The sequence below is a fragment of the Chaetodon trifascialis genome, chromosome 5 (assembly GCF_039877785.1).
Source record: "Chaetodon trifascialis isolate fChaTrf1 chromosome 5, fChaTrf1.hap1, whole genome shotgun sequence".
Lineage (NCBI taxonomy): Eukaryota > Metazoa > Chordata > Actinopteri > Chaetodontiformes > Chaetodontidae > Chaetodon > Chaetodon trifascialis.
In genome coordinates this window covers 26,558,411-26,571,988 of record NC_092060.1, presented here as the reverse complement: position 1 = coordinate 26,571,988, position 13,578 = coordinate 26,558,411, and the positions used below count along the sequence as shown (strand labels likewise).

Genomic DNA, 13,578 nt, shown 5'->3' with positions numbered 1-13,578 from the left:
CTGCAGCAACATTTAGTCATTCAGACTTTATTGCATACACAATCTCGAAAAGTTCAGTTCCGGCCAGGGTTAGTGCCGGTCTGAACGTGGAGTGATGTATTTCGAACTGTGGATATCACTCAAAGTCCAAGTCTTTTAATTCTGTATCAGGCAAGTGCTGATATCTGTATTTCACGATGTAGCACTAAGCTTTGTCTTAAAAATGTATGTGCTTACTGACTTACTTAGGTACTTTAGAGAAAGGCGGCTTTTACCCAGTCATGATACTCTCACCTGTTACCAGTGAACCTGTTTACCTGTGGAATGTTGGAAACAGGTGTTTTTGGAGCATTCCACAACATCCCCAGTCTTTTGTTGCTCCTGTCTCAGCTTATTTGAAACATGGTGCTAGCATCAAATTCAGAATAAGCATATTGCAGATTTATAAAATGGTAAATGACTTGGCAGGCAAATCAGAGTTGTCAGCATCACCTTGCAGCTAAAACAGGAAGAAGTAAGCACAGGCCCCCTCTCCTCTCCTTTATCCCTGACAACTGCCAAACCATCTTCAGGCCAAATGCTCCTTCCTTTTCCCTCATGTGGGCTCAAGGCCCCACCAAGCCTGGAAGAGAATGCAGGGAGAAAAACGTGGGAGGGAATGGAAGTAGAAGTGAGTGGCTCCAGTGGGGGCCAGGAGTGGGGTTAATCCACAGCCCAAACATTGTTCCATCATCTAATCAGGGTGGAAATGGGACGGACTGGCTGGAATACTAACATTTAGCTTAGGGCTAGGCCATTTTAGTCCCAGGAAATTTGGCTTGTTTAATCAGAGGGGCTTATCAAGAGTTGAGGGGAATGGGGAGGCATCAAGAAGGGAACCGGGTGTCGGAATTCAGACTGTTTAAGCTCTTAGGAAAACAAGTTTGGAAGCAAGCAGTCTCCTCTGCCTGAATGCCAGGTTTATGGTTTGAATGCAAAGAGCACCGTATGTTTACATGGTTATAGTCTAAGGTTGCTGTTTGTTACCAAACTTTTATTTTTGGACTTTTGGAGGACTTGTTCTTATTCACAGCTGAATGTACAATAGCACCGGGCAAGCCTGAGTAGAAATGGCAGTGCCTGGCATGTGAATGGCTGCAGTGTGGGAGTGTGTGGCACACTTGCTAAGCTTTTTAGCCTCATTGAGTAATAATCATTGCCACAATGTGACAGAAACAAACGTAAAGAAAACGTCTTATGCTGTGTGTTAAGCAACATCTTATGAATAAGAAGTGTTTTGGTTTACAGTAGTGTCTAGCTCACTTTTTTAAAGAAATATGCAAAAATACTTATGTTTGGGTCTTTCTAAATATAGTTATTCAGAGCATATAACCAAGAACCACGTCTGCACTATAAAGGGCTTATTGGCAATAGATGAAAAACCCATCAGGGAACACATGGGCTGGACCACAGGAGTCCAGAGGATGAACTGGGTCAGAGCTTTTTATCACTGCAGAGGGGTGGCAGTGTTTTTCTTTGGAGAGATGAATGTTTCCAGAATGTGACAACAGCTAGAGGCACAAAACACTGCTTAATAAAATGTTAAGTAGTCAACCAAACAATCATGTTTATACCTACTCTAAGATTGGTGGTATGAGAGTCAAACTTCCTGTGTTCATGTTTGTGATTTCTAAATGTCAGAAATGAAAAGTGTCTTTAAAGTTAACTGCTGGATAGTTTTAAGCCATGTGCACTTGAGACATCTTTCTTTAAACTCGAAATGTAAATGATCTTTGATATGGAATTGTTTTTTACATTGAATATGAAATGCAGCATTAATCAAGAAATCTTAAGGAGAAATCTTCTCTCAACCTTGTCAACATCACAATGTAACAATCACCTCCCTGTTGTTGAGTGATCAGTCTCTGCCCTCCTGGTGTTGGAAATCTACTCTCAGGTCAAATGTTCTCCATGATCCCTCTCCATGAAGTCAACGTACAGTGCTTGTAAGACGTCTGTGCTCAGTTCTTTATTTCTTATCGCTGAATCCTGTATCTTAAAGTGAGGCTGTTCAACAGGAGAGCATGTCAATGAAAATGTACAGCTGGACGTGAAACAACAATGTTTCAGTCTAAAGACATTAGAAAGTTGACCTTGTTAAGTTTCAAGCTTCCTCAGATGATGAGTTTATGTGAATATTGGCATAAGGCCATTGAACTTTTCATCTTTCATGTGAAAGGAAGCGGAGAACAAAAAAGGCTTCCGTAGCCAAACCTAGAAATCCAACAAGGGTCAAAGGCTGTTAGGAAATCCATTGAGAACCACTGAAACATAACAAAGAACAAAAGTTTTATCCTCGCTGGAGCCCCAAAGGAAATCTGGTGCTTAAAATGAACATTTCACATACATATTTTATACATTGTGTTATGTAATTTCTGGGTATTGAAATTTCCTAAGGTCAACAGGTCCCTCCTATAAAAAAATAAATAAATAAATCACTTTTCAATGGGCTTGTCACTTGGCATTGCTTCAACTGCAGCCACTGTATCTTCAGAATTAGTAAATGGATAAACTGGATTACAGTTACAGTTTACAGTTTAGATTTCCTTCTGGTTTTTGCAATCGATCTGTCATTCAGTGCAGATTATCAGCTCCTTCATGTATGATCATTTGTGTTATAGTTGATGGATTTAATTTGCAACATTTCTCACCATGCATTTCTCTTCAAGATGACGTTTTGGCCCTCAGGCTTTCTTCAAGATCAACAACCTAACAAACTCACTATGGCCTTACACAATCAGAGATGGGAAAGAGTTAATATTTTCCTCGTAAGGTGGTAATAATTTATTAAAGTGCTGTACTTTTTAAGAATACAACAAAATTCGGATGCTAAATTTTTATCTTTCCACTGCAACACTAGATAACTGGTTTGACTCTCCTTGACATCCACTGGTGTGATTTATTTTAACTTTGATTGACACTGGAAGAGGTAAGAATGCACCTTAATGAGAAGCTTTTGTTCACAGCATACTTGAATGACATACTTGTGACACCAACAAATTAGCACAGGCTTGCTTGTTGGAGTACATTCCCTTACTGAGAAAGACAGAAAGAGACAAAGGATCAAAGGAACCAGAGTTGCAGTCCGACCTTTGAGCTTGTGTCGCGTTGAAGCATTGTTAATATTGATGGCACATGGCTCTCTTCTCTTTTGAGAAGAGCTTGAATTCATTGCTCTGTTGAAGTGAGACACAAAAGCTGAGCCAACTCAGGGGAACTTCATGCACTCCAAGTTCCTCGCTTGTCTTTCGGAGTTACTGTCTCAGTGGGTTTAGTTGAATATGACAGCCTCTGCATGCGTGTATATATGTATGTGTGTAACTTTGCGCACGGTGAGCACATTTTCTTGTAATCATGAGCAGGTGACAGACTTTTGCTTGCAGACATGTTTGTCAGCAGGAGTTGATAAGAAGTCGTTGGTATTACACCGGATAAAACAACGAAATGTTGTCTTGATCAGTGTTATGACAGCATCAGGGTCAGTTTCTCGAGAACAGAACAAGGATTGTATCAGCAATGAGGACTAACAGCACTACAGAAACAGGCCAGCCAGCAGTCATGTACAGTCCACTTCAAACCCTCAACGATACAGCATTAAGACAGCTTTCATGGTTTAGGCTGCCACACCTCATGTGGTGTTTGGGCTTTGAGTGAGAAAGGCGGTCTGTTACCTGAAAGAAAAATCTTAATTTTCCTGGACATATACTGACTTCCACCAAGGAGCTTATGCTTTCTGTCTGGCTTGTTTGTCAGCGGGATTATTGGAAAACTACTGGCCCGATTTTCATGAAACTTGGTGGAAGGGTGTAGCATGGGCCGTGGAAGAAAGCAATCGGAATCACAAGGCAGATATACACAATTACTTTTCAATGTGTTGTGTTTTGTATTCTGATATTTAAGCAGTATTTAAGTAATGCTAGCTTCAAACTAAATCCTCAAGTTAACTGTCTGTTAAGTTTTTAGCAAGATTATCAACTGCAGTCCTGACGAGAGTAACGCAGTTTTTCATAGATGACGAGCAAATGTTCACATAGTTTTAAACTAATTTTAACAGCACAAGACTTTAACTGTGAGGTAATGTTATCAATTACAAACAATTCTACGAAGTCTTATGATGACAGGCTGCATCTGTCATCTTTAAATGAGGTCTGGCAAGCAGCACTTTGATATGTGGGTTTCAAAGCATCACAAGACAGAACAGGTCAAAGGGTTCACATCTGTGCCCAGATCCAGGTGTGCTGGTGGATAGAACTGCAGAATAATCGATTGTTCCATGGGGAAAAACCTCGAAAATCACAGCAATATATCCAATACTAACTACACTGTCAAAAGTAACTGTGTTTGCAGTGTTTATGCTACTTCAAATTTTTAATCCTGTTTTCTAAAAGATCTCATCCACAATCATTATTTTTCTATCCTCTGCCTATTTTAACTTGGGTTTAATTTTTGGTTGTGCTTATATTAACTCTCTATTTTTCTCTCTGTGCTAAAATAGTCATGTTTTCATGTTTTTTGGAAGTTCGAGAATTCGTCCACAGTACAGACTGAACTTCCAGGTGGTCTCCAGATTTACAGTGTGAATACAAACAGCAGACACCTTGACAGACAGTGGGCCGGTCTCAAGAGACGAAGGTGTGACATCGAAAACAGCTCTGCTGCGGGGAAATGTGTTCCTGCAGGCTGGTGCAGCTGACATATCAGTAGCCCCTGGGGTGCTGTTCTTTTACTGTTTCTAATTTAGCATGTGGCCATCATGATTTTTAATGATTTCAAATGTTCGTGTCATTACACTGAGTTTGCTGGTTCGTTCTTTACTGATTGGGTTGTATTTAAATGCTTATTTGGACCACTTTCTGAAAAGCTAACTTGTCATTGCTTGCACACTTGATCACCAGTGAGCTTTAATTTAAATCTAAATATTATGTAATGATAATGATATAAATTCAAATTTCCAAATCCCCACACCTGTCAATCTGTGCATCACCAACTTGGTGTCGTATTTAAGTGCCCTTTAGTAAAAACTTGAACTAAGTGCCTTTTATGATGATTGATTATGGTATAAGCTGGTCCCAGTGAGTGCCAGCTGACCGCTGTGCTCTAACATGTAAATATAATGTAGCTTCTAATCAGATGAAACCAGTGTGTCTTGCTAAGTAGGAGCAATACATGAGTAATAGGGGGTTGTGTAAGGTTTCCCACGCTGGATGACTCTCACAGGATCCGCTGTGTGCCTGGAACATTTGTGCTTTTCTTACTGAAACCAGAACACAACAGTAGAAAGTGTGTGTTTGGTTGTGTTATAAATACATGAAAGCAGTGAGCGCGTCTTTGATAGGCAGCCGAGCTGTATCCTCCTCACATTCTTCAGTGTGTTACAACATGGACCTAAGTATCGTGTAAGCTGTTGTTTACATTGTAAACTCTGACAAACAGTCTGATAATCTGGCAATGTTCACTTCAAGTGTTTCTCCAAACAGTGGAAGGGTTCATAGTCACTTCTGTTTAACTGATCTGGCTCAGAGTAACGTCTCTCCACTCTGGAACAGCACACTTATTTATGTCTTCCTCTCCCCTTTATTGTGTTTTCCATGGCTGCAAATCACCATAATTCATTGCTGCTACCTACAGCTTGTGATTGGCCCATGTGAATGGTAAACATATGGTTATCCATTACAAAGGTCTTGCGTAACATTCAATAACCCACTCATGATTTTCTCATGTTGCCTTTCAGTTAGAAAATGATGTGGTAATTTTGGGGGTGAATGCTTTTTGAATGAATGTTTGGCCCTTTATTCAGACAGGGATCATTATTCTTGTTCTTGGTCTTTCAAGATGTTAGCCATGGCAGTGTCCTCTGTCACAGGAGACTGAGCCTAAATAGTATGGTGTCATGAAATCAGCCTAGAAATATTCCTCTCAGAGGCTGTGGTCTGACTCTGGGATTGGACTGTTCAGGTCCAGTGCTGATTCTGCTGTATAATAGCATGCCAATTATGCTCTATTAACTGTCATTACCTGTGATAATCCCTATGTCATAATACTGTAATGTTCATCGTCTGTAGCCTGGCAGCCACTGCCATGGTTCAAGCTCAACTCGATCGATTTCAGCTGCTTCATCAGAGCAGTCCGTCTCAGCTCCCGCCAAAAAGAAAAACTGGGGTGTTAGGAGTCAGCCTCCTGTAAACACATGCTGGCATCAAATGTCTGCGCTTATGTGTTCATAGGCTCGTGGGTGAGTGAATGCTTTTCATATGTGTGGCCCAGTGAGGGTCCACGAGTCTTTGTGTTTGTGTCAGTTAATAAAATATAACAGTCACCTCTTGACTCCAAATGAGCTTGTCTGATCATCCGTATGCCTCCGACTACAGCGTGGACTCATCTGTATCTGCTGCCGTCATTGTCTGACAATGAATGGTGGGATCTGTAGCTGATTGTGGTGATTTAATGGTGATCTGCCATGCAGGCTTCAGAAGCATGATCTAATATAAGCCCAAATCTTATAAAACTTCTGCTAATTCGAGGAAACCTCATGATGTATGCTGGAATTAGGAAACAAGGAAAAAGATACATGAGCTGTTTTCCAGGCTCAAATTGGCCCCAGATGCCTTTATTACCTCTGTCTACTGTCTGAAAGAGGAGGTTTGTTAGAGCATTTATTATGATATGTGCTGTATTTTATCATATTTAGTAGCTTTTTGAATGTAGTATTACATATTATTAGTCTGTGGATTGATTAATTAATTAACCAACTAATTAGAGCTGCAACAGTTAATCAACTAGTTGTCAGCTCTTAAATTATTCACCAACCATTTTGCTAATCGATTAATTGGTTTAAAAAAATCTAAACTCTCATTCTAGCTTCCTAAATGTGAATATTTTCTGGTTTCTTCACTTTCTCTATGACAGTAAAATGAATATCTTTGGGAAGGTGTCATCTTAGGTTTGAAAAACACTGATCGATGCTTTTCATCGCTTTCTGACATTTTATAGACCAAACAACTAATCGATTGATCGGGAAAATAATCAACAGAGTAATCATTAGTTGCTGCCCTGAAGCTAATGGTTTCAGTCCATGGTGTCTCTGCTTCTTGTGCCAACTGTTTCCTCAATATTAACACTAAATCTTCTATTTTATAGAGAATACATTAGGCGATAAGGCCAATTCATATAAATCAATATAGATTATGTGTGTAATGTATATGACTTTTTTCTGACAGTATGTATCACGGCATAGTAATTGTAAATTCATCACACACTTGCTTATGTTCTTCTTTTATTTGGAACTTCCAAACAAACAAGAACAGCTAGCTGACACGAGAGAGCGCTTGAGTTAAAAACAAAAGACTCAAAACATTCAATCTAAATTTCTTTCAAAATGGAAGCTTCAAGGTTTGAAATGAGAACATCAGAGGTGCATTAAGGTGCATTATTGCCGCTAACTGTCGCACTTACGTCATGTGATGGTATGGTAAGTGGTCCTGCTGGCCAAATCTTGTGACCTTGCGAAGCAGCTGGATTCCTACATCATGCTGCCCGTCCCAAATACAAAGCAGAGAGGGTGAAGCTGCTTTCTCATATGAACTCCAGGCAGTGTCAGCACAGTCGGGTCCAGGCAGAGGCGTCCTCACTTACTGGTGAGAGGAGAGGAGTACTGGATACTTCTTTAGGTTTAGGCGAGGGGTGGCACCTGGGCAGAGTGTGCAGGAGGAGAACTCATCTGGAACGATGACTGTTTTTGCATTGATGTCAGTACTGCATGTATTTGGACGCATCCGCAATCTCAAAGAAAGTGAGTGAGTGAAAACCAAATACAGACAAGACAAGCAGAAAGAGTACGAAGCAGCTACCTTTATTTGGTCATCCTGTATTGTGATTATGTACTACTATGAAACATACTATTAGAGATAGAATAGCTTAAGCACTGTCTCAGATAAGGTCCACCCCCACCCCCCCAGTCCATCCACCAACATGCCAGCACAGCGAGCACAGAGCACACAGGCCAGAGTCACAAAAGGGGATCCCCGCAGTGGTGGCAGCTTGTGAAAAGGTCAGGATGATTGACTGGAGGCAGATACCACTCCTAACCTTTGGCTGAACTTGTTCAAGCTCCATGAGTTGAGGGACCCCCAGCTAGATTGTCCCCCGCCCCTCCACCATGAACAGTCAGATGTTACCAATTTCTATATGTTGTTTGTCTTTTGGATCTTTCATCAAATCCTATTCCTCTTGAAGCCAAAGAGAAATAGGATTTCTATCTTTTCCATCTTTTTTATAATCCTAAAAACTTGGCGGTTGACTCAGCATTTCTGTGCCAGAGCAGTGTTTTGCTTTGTCATGAAACAGATGATTTAGGTTCTGCAGTACTGAACAAATTGAGTGGTCTTATTGTTCAGTGTATTGCTTGAAGAAGACACTAGACTACACAAACCATTCATCAGCAGTATTGTTTGTTTCTGTTCCCCCCTGCTCAGGTCATAAAGTTTGTATTAGTGAACGGCTGGAATGCACGCTGTTGTTTTCGTACGGTAAATCAGAACCAGGAGCATTTACAGATTAAGCTCTTCTTGCCAAGTTGAATTAACAAGATTATTGGCTGTGGGCCAGAAGACATGTTTACATGTGTTCTTGAACTTGGACACATAGTGTTGGATTCAGTCAGGATTATGCAACAGTCTTAAGACAACATCCTGTAAAGGAGAATGCATTTGACTACAAAGCAGACGTGTGACCGTAAAGCAGGCATGTGTGTTGGGAGCACATGTCTCTGTTTATGCTCACCAGCCCTTGAGCGAACAGCTGTCATCTCTTTAACAGGATGATCGCACTTTGCTTCAGGGTCTTGAAGTAAATAGTGTTTTACTTCCCCAAGTCACGGAAACCATCCTGCCTCAAACCTTGAATTACTGGTCGTTAATTTGGCACAGGTAACCACGCAATACGGGGCCTTAGAGATCACTGCTGCACTGCGAATAGGACTGCTTTCACTGGATGACCTTCAGGGTGGAGGGATGGCAGTAAGATGTAAAAGTAATATTACGCAGTCTTGGACTTGATTGCTGCTTGACAGAAAGCTCTTGATATGTCTGTTGTGTTGGGTTAAGATGCAGTACCACTGTTTTATCTACATCCTGTTCTAAAGATTATTTCTTGGTGGTTTTTCAGTCAATTGTCTGAGCTGTGGTCCACTGCCAGACATGAGTTGACTGTAGAGATGTCTCTTCTCATCACATTGATGTTTTATCTCTCAGTACTTGAAAGCAGTGTCCTCTGGGACACACAGACTTTTCATGGTAAACTTTGTTGGGTTTTCTGTTTTATAATTCATCAAAGGCATACATGGATTCACATACTCGTGCTCCCTCGGGGAAACGGGATTTGGCAAAAGCCAAGTTTGTTTCTGCAAAGTCCATTCATGCATTTCTAAACCAACAGAGATGTCCTTTCTCTGTGGATACCAAAGTGATAGTGCTGACTGTTGGACATGAATACATGAGCATGACTTTGGTTTGGACATCACGGGTTTCAAAGGGGAAGGAAGTGAGAAGGAGGAAAAAAGCCAACCAGCATCGTTTGATTGTGTGTGAAACAATGCAGGCAACATTCCACTGACAACAGAGGTGACACATTCCTCTTTTTAATTGAGTCCCCTCACATGACCCTGTGGTGGTTTTAAAACACTATCCAGAGAGATCCAGAAGTTTCATGCATTTTTAGGATGCATTTTTCCACTGAGGCGTTTGGTTGACTTGATGTCCAATTGAAATTAAATGGCATTTTTTTGTCTGTTACGGCATACATACCTGTTCTGTGCATCACCTGTGCTGTGCTGTCCTTTGAGAAAAATCAGAAACCAAAAGGGGAGAAATTAGATTTTTCGATTTGGTTTTATGATTGTGTCCCCTAGTTATGCATTCATTTGATAGAGTATTTTCAGGTGCTGTATCCTTCTATGCAGATGGAAACTTTATTTCAATACAGTAGATCAAATCTTGCATGAATCTGTGTTCTATCATAGCTTAGCTTACCTGCTAGTGTCCCCCTTATCCAACTTGAAAACATAAACTGGACTTTATTAAACAACATGTAAATGTACCTGCAAATGTTACTTTGGTCCAGTCAGAAGCTGGTGTGGTCCTCACTCTTCAATACAACTAACAACATCATTTAAAATGTTGACATTATTATTTTTTTACTACAGGAAGAAATGACTAAATTTGGACTTTAAAAGCTTTTCAAAGATTTTTCTAATCAGCCTGGCCAGTCTTTAGTGGATAATTTCTTACTTTCTACACCAGATCTGATGCTGATGGGGGTATCTGATTCAGTGTTTAATGGCCACTTCAAATGGCATTTTATGTTTTTCTGTGAACCGTGTTCTTAACCTACAAAACGATGCGAAATGAATATGCCACTTAAACTTTTATAGCAGTGTTACTACAGCTGAAGGCTCCTATTCCTCAAGCTTCCTTATGTGGTGTTTTATTAGTCAGATCAGATCTCAAATCTGTGTTATATGTTGTCTCAACCTAAGTGTTCCCTCTGGTCAGTCAGGAGCTTCATATGCACTTCAGCTCAGGATGACACTTATGGGAGCATCTTAACAGATGTACATGAACCAAGGTTGTTAGTCTCTCTGCAGCCACTGCCAAACTGAACAGCAAGGTAATGAGAAAAACGGAAACCCTGCTATTTTCTACAGTTCAGACCTCGTCATGGCCAAGAGAGAAATATGTCATTTATGTTAATGTGCATGATCCCCAAAGGACAGAATATTAATTGACCTAACCTTTAAGACACTGGGTTCCACCTGGAGGTTTGGGCCCACCGCAGACCGTGACATTATTTTGGGGATTTGTTGAATCTGGAAAAGCTTTTCAAATACATATGTAGATTTTAATGTGACTCATTATTTCTTACTTTATCTGTGCGAGTACATTTTCTAGTTTTTAGTAATAATAATGATGAACTGTAGGGTTGGGGTTATTTCTTTCTTCCTGCACTTGCTGCCCTCAAACTGTAGCCTAGATGAATCTCAGTAAAGGTGGTGACACTGTAATCTCTCCTTCTGAAGGTGGTGTGACACTATAATCTCTCCGTGCAATCGCACTCATTGACAAGGTTAGTGAAGAGCTGACCTAGTTATTAGAGAGACTGTTCTGTAACTGAAAGTGCACAAGTTCAACCACCAGCATGTTTCCTTTTTAAGCAACAAACCAAAACCTGACCATATTGTATGGTAAGGGACTGTGAACGCTACATGTCAAAGCAGTAAAAAGTTATCCAGCTTCACTAAGCAGAGCATTAACTTTCATGTGGCACATTTATTGAGGAGCTCCTAAATCAAGGTCGTCTGCTCAGCAGATAATATTGTGTAAACGTATCTAGGCCACTGAATCTTAACTGGGATCAGACCATGAAGTGTTGCTGATCTTACAAACAAAACCAGCTATTATTTAATGTGCTGCACCTGTTATTTCTACACATTTACAGTGATGTCCTGGGGATGGTACTTCCTCATCTAGAAGACTGCAGAATGCTATCATGTCATTTCTCGAAATGTTATTTTCAGTCTGCTGTTGGCTGGTCGTGCACTTGCACAAAAAAAAATTGAGCATATTGTTTTACAAACATTGGTTGCGGCCATATCTGGAGAAAGAATTAGTCGCACTCATTAAGCTAAACCTCAGTGGGCAGAGCCAAAGACGTTTGCCCGGCCAAGTAACTTTAGCCTGAAGCCCAGTGGAAAAGGCACGCTCTCTGTTAACTGAGAAAATGCAGTCTAGCAGTGCTCGGCTGTCTGTGTTAGCTAGTTTATTTAACTTTCTAAGGTTGCACCAGCTCTGCTACCTCATAGACGTTTAGAGGAATAGTTTGACATTTTGGGGAATATACTATTTCACTCTTTGCCTGGAATTAAATGAGAAACATTATTGCATTAGTACATATGAATCTAAGCTTAGCATGCAGATTGGAAACAGTCTCTCTGAAGCTATACCACAAATTGCTGCTACAGTTCATTTTTTGTACAGATTAAACAAACTGGATAAAACCTGTTAATTGGTGAGCTTTAGTGGTTCAGATTACCTTGAGACAGATGTTGAACTTTTCCTTTAAAATTGCAGTTAGCTAGCCTGCTGACCTTCAGAGGTCATGACTGTGTTGTCAGGAATAAATGGAAAAAACAAATGACTGAAAGATTGGCTGTTTTACTTTTAGCAGTCTCCTCTTTGCCATTGAAGTTTAGCACTTTGCAAGCTCTGTCCACTGATGTTTAATTCAGCAAATAATGTTATGGCCTCTTCTGCAGCATTTCCATAAACTGTAAGAATATGGGTGTTGTGGACCAGATGCTTGTGCTGTGAGGCAGACTTTTAGGCTTCACACTCGGGCAGAGGCAATAGTGGCGGTTAACAGCTAAATGTCAGCATACCATGAAAAACTGTGCTATTTTCTTTTCTCTGTTTGTCTGTCTTTATCTGCTTCTTTGTCTGTCTAACTCCTGAGCATCAAACACAGCATCTCACTGTGACCCCCCAGCAGCAGAAATAAGGCCTACAGTCGGCCTACTCGCTGACATACAGCAGTCCATTTCTTTTGTAACAGGTCCAGGCTCCCCAGCGAGCCAAGAAGCTGACAGAAACACACAGCTGGGCTAGACGCTCTACATCTCCACACTTTTTTCACAGCTGTGCAAATAAATGTTAAAGAAACTCCCAGGAAATTTAATCTTGTAATTGTTTTGGCTTCCAGGCCAGCAGTCCAAAGGGATCCCCCCCTTTTTATGGCCAAATCTCTGACAGTGTTTGTGAGAATAAATGGATTTTAAGTAGGACTGGTCCTTAAAGTCCTGCAGCAGCAGATATTCCAGAGTGGAAGCCTTTTTTTTCACTGCTGGTGTCCATGTTTGCACTTAAAATGTTTGTGTGTGCTCATGTAGGTTGTCAAATGTATTTATTAGCTTGCATGGGTAAAGGTGAGAAGTCAAAACCTCAGCTAAAGGTTGAAAGCAAGGAGAAGAAAGCAACAATTTAGATTGTTTGTTTTGTGAATTTTGCTGCTACTGAACCTTTCTCATTGCTGGAACATGTACACATGTGCTGCGCCAAGGCTTTTGTTGCAACGAATAAGCATTTATATGTGAGGCAATATTTGTGCAAGAAAAGCCTACATGGCTCATGATTTACTGTAGTCATGCAAATACATGCAAACAAGCAGCTTCTCCTCCTCAGAGGGTCTGACCAACTATTACCCGATAAATCCCCTGTCACAACACATTAGCCTGCCAGAGCCATTTGGTTGGGATGATTGCGGCTTATGTCAAGCTTGTTAGTGTTTAGCACTGTTAACCAGAGACGGACTTGATATACGGCAGGCAGCTCTTTGTGCACCTCTCCATACCATTCCCAGAATTTACTACGAAGGAAAGACGTGAAAGGAGAGTTTAAAAAGGTTGTTAAGCTCGTTCTTGGTTTCTAAGTGGAGCTTGTGTGTCTAGACTTCAGATTCAGAGACTGGCTTGATTATTTGATGTTCTGTTTTTTGGTATGAAGCTGTCTTAGT

General features: G+C 40.7%; 1 protein-coding gene across 10 annotated transcripts in view; it reads left to right on the top strand.

Annotated features, from left to right (window-relative positions):
• The window catches only part of limch1b (LIM and calponin homology domains 1b), an 87,536-nt gene that overhangs the window by 21,336 nt on the left and 52,622 nt on the right, over nt 1-13,578 (top strand). The window lies entirely within an intron of this gene.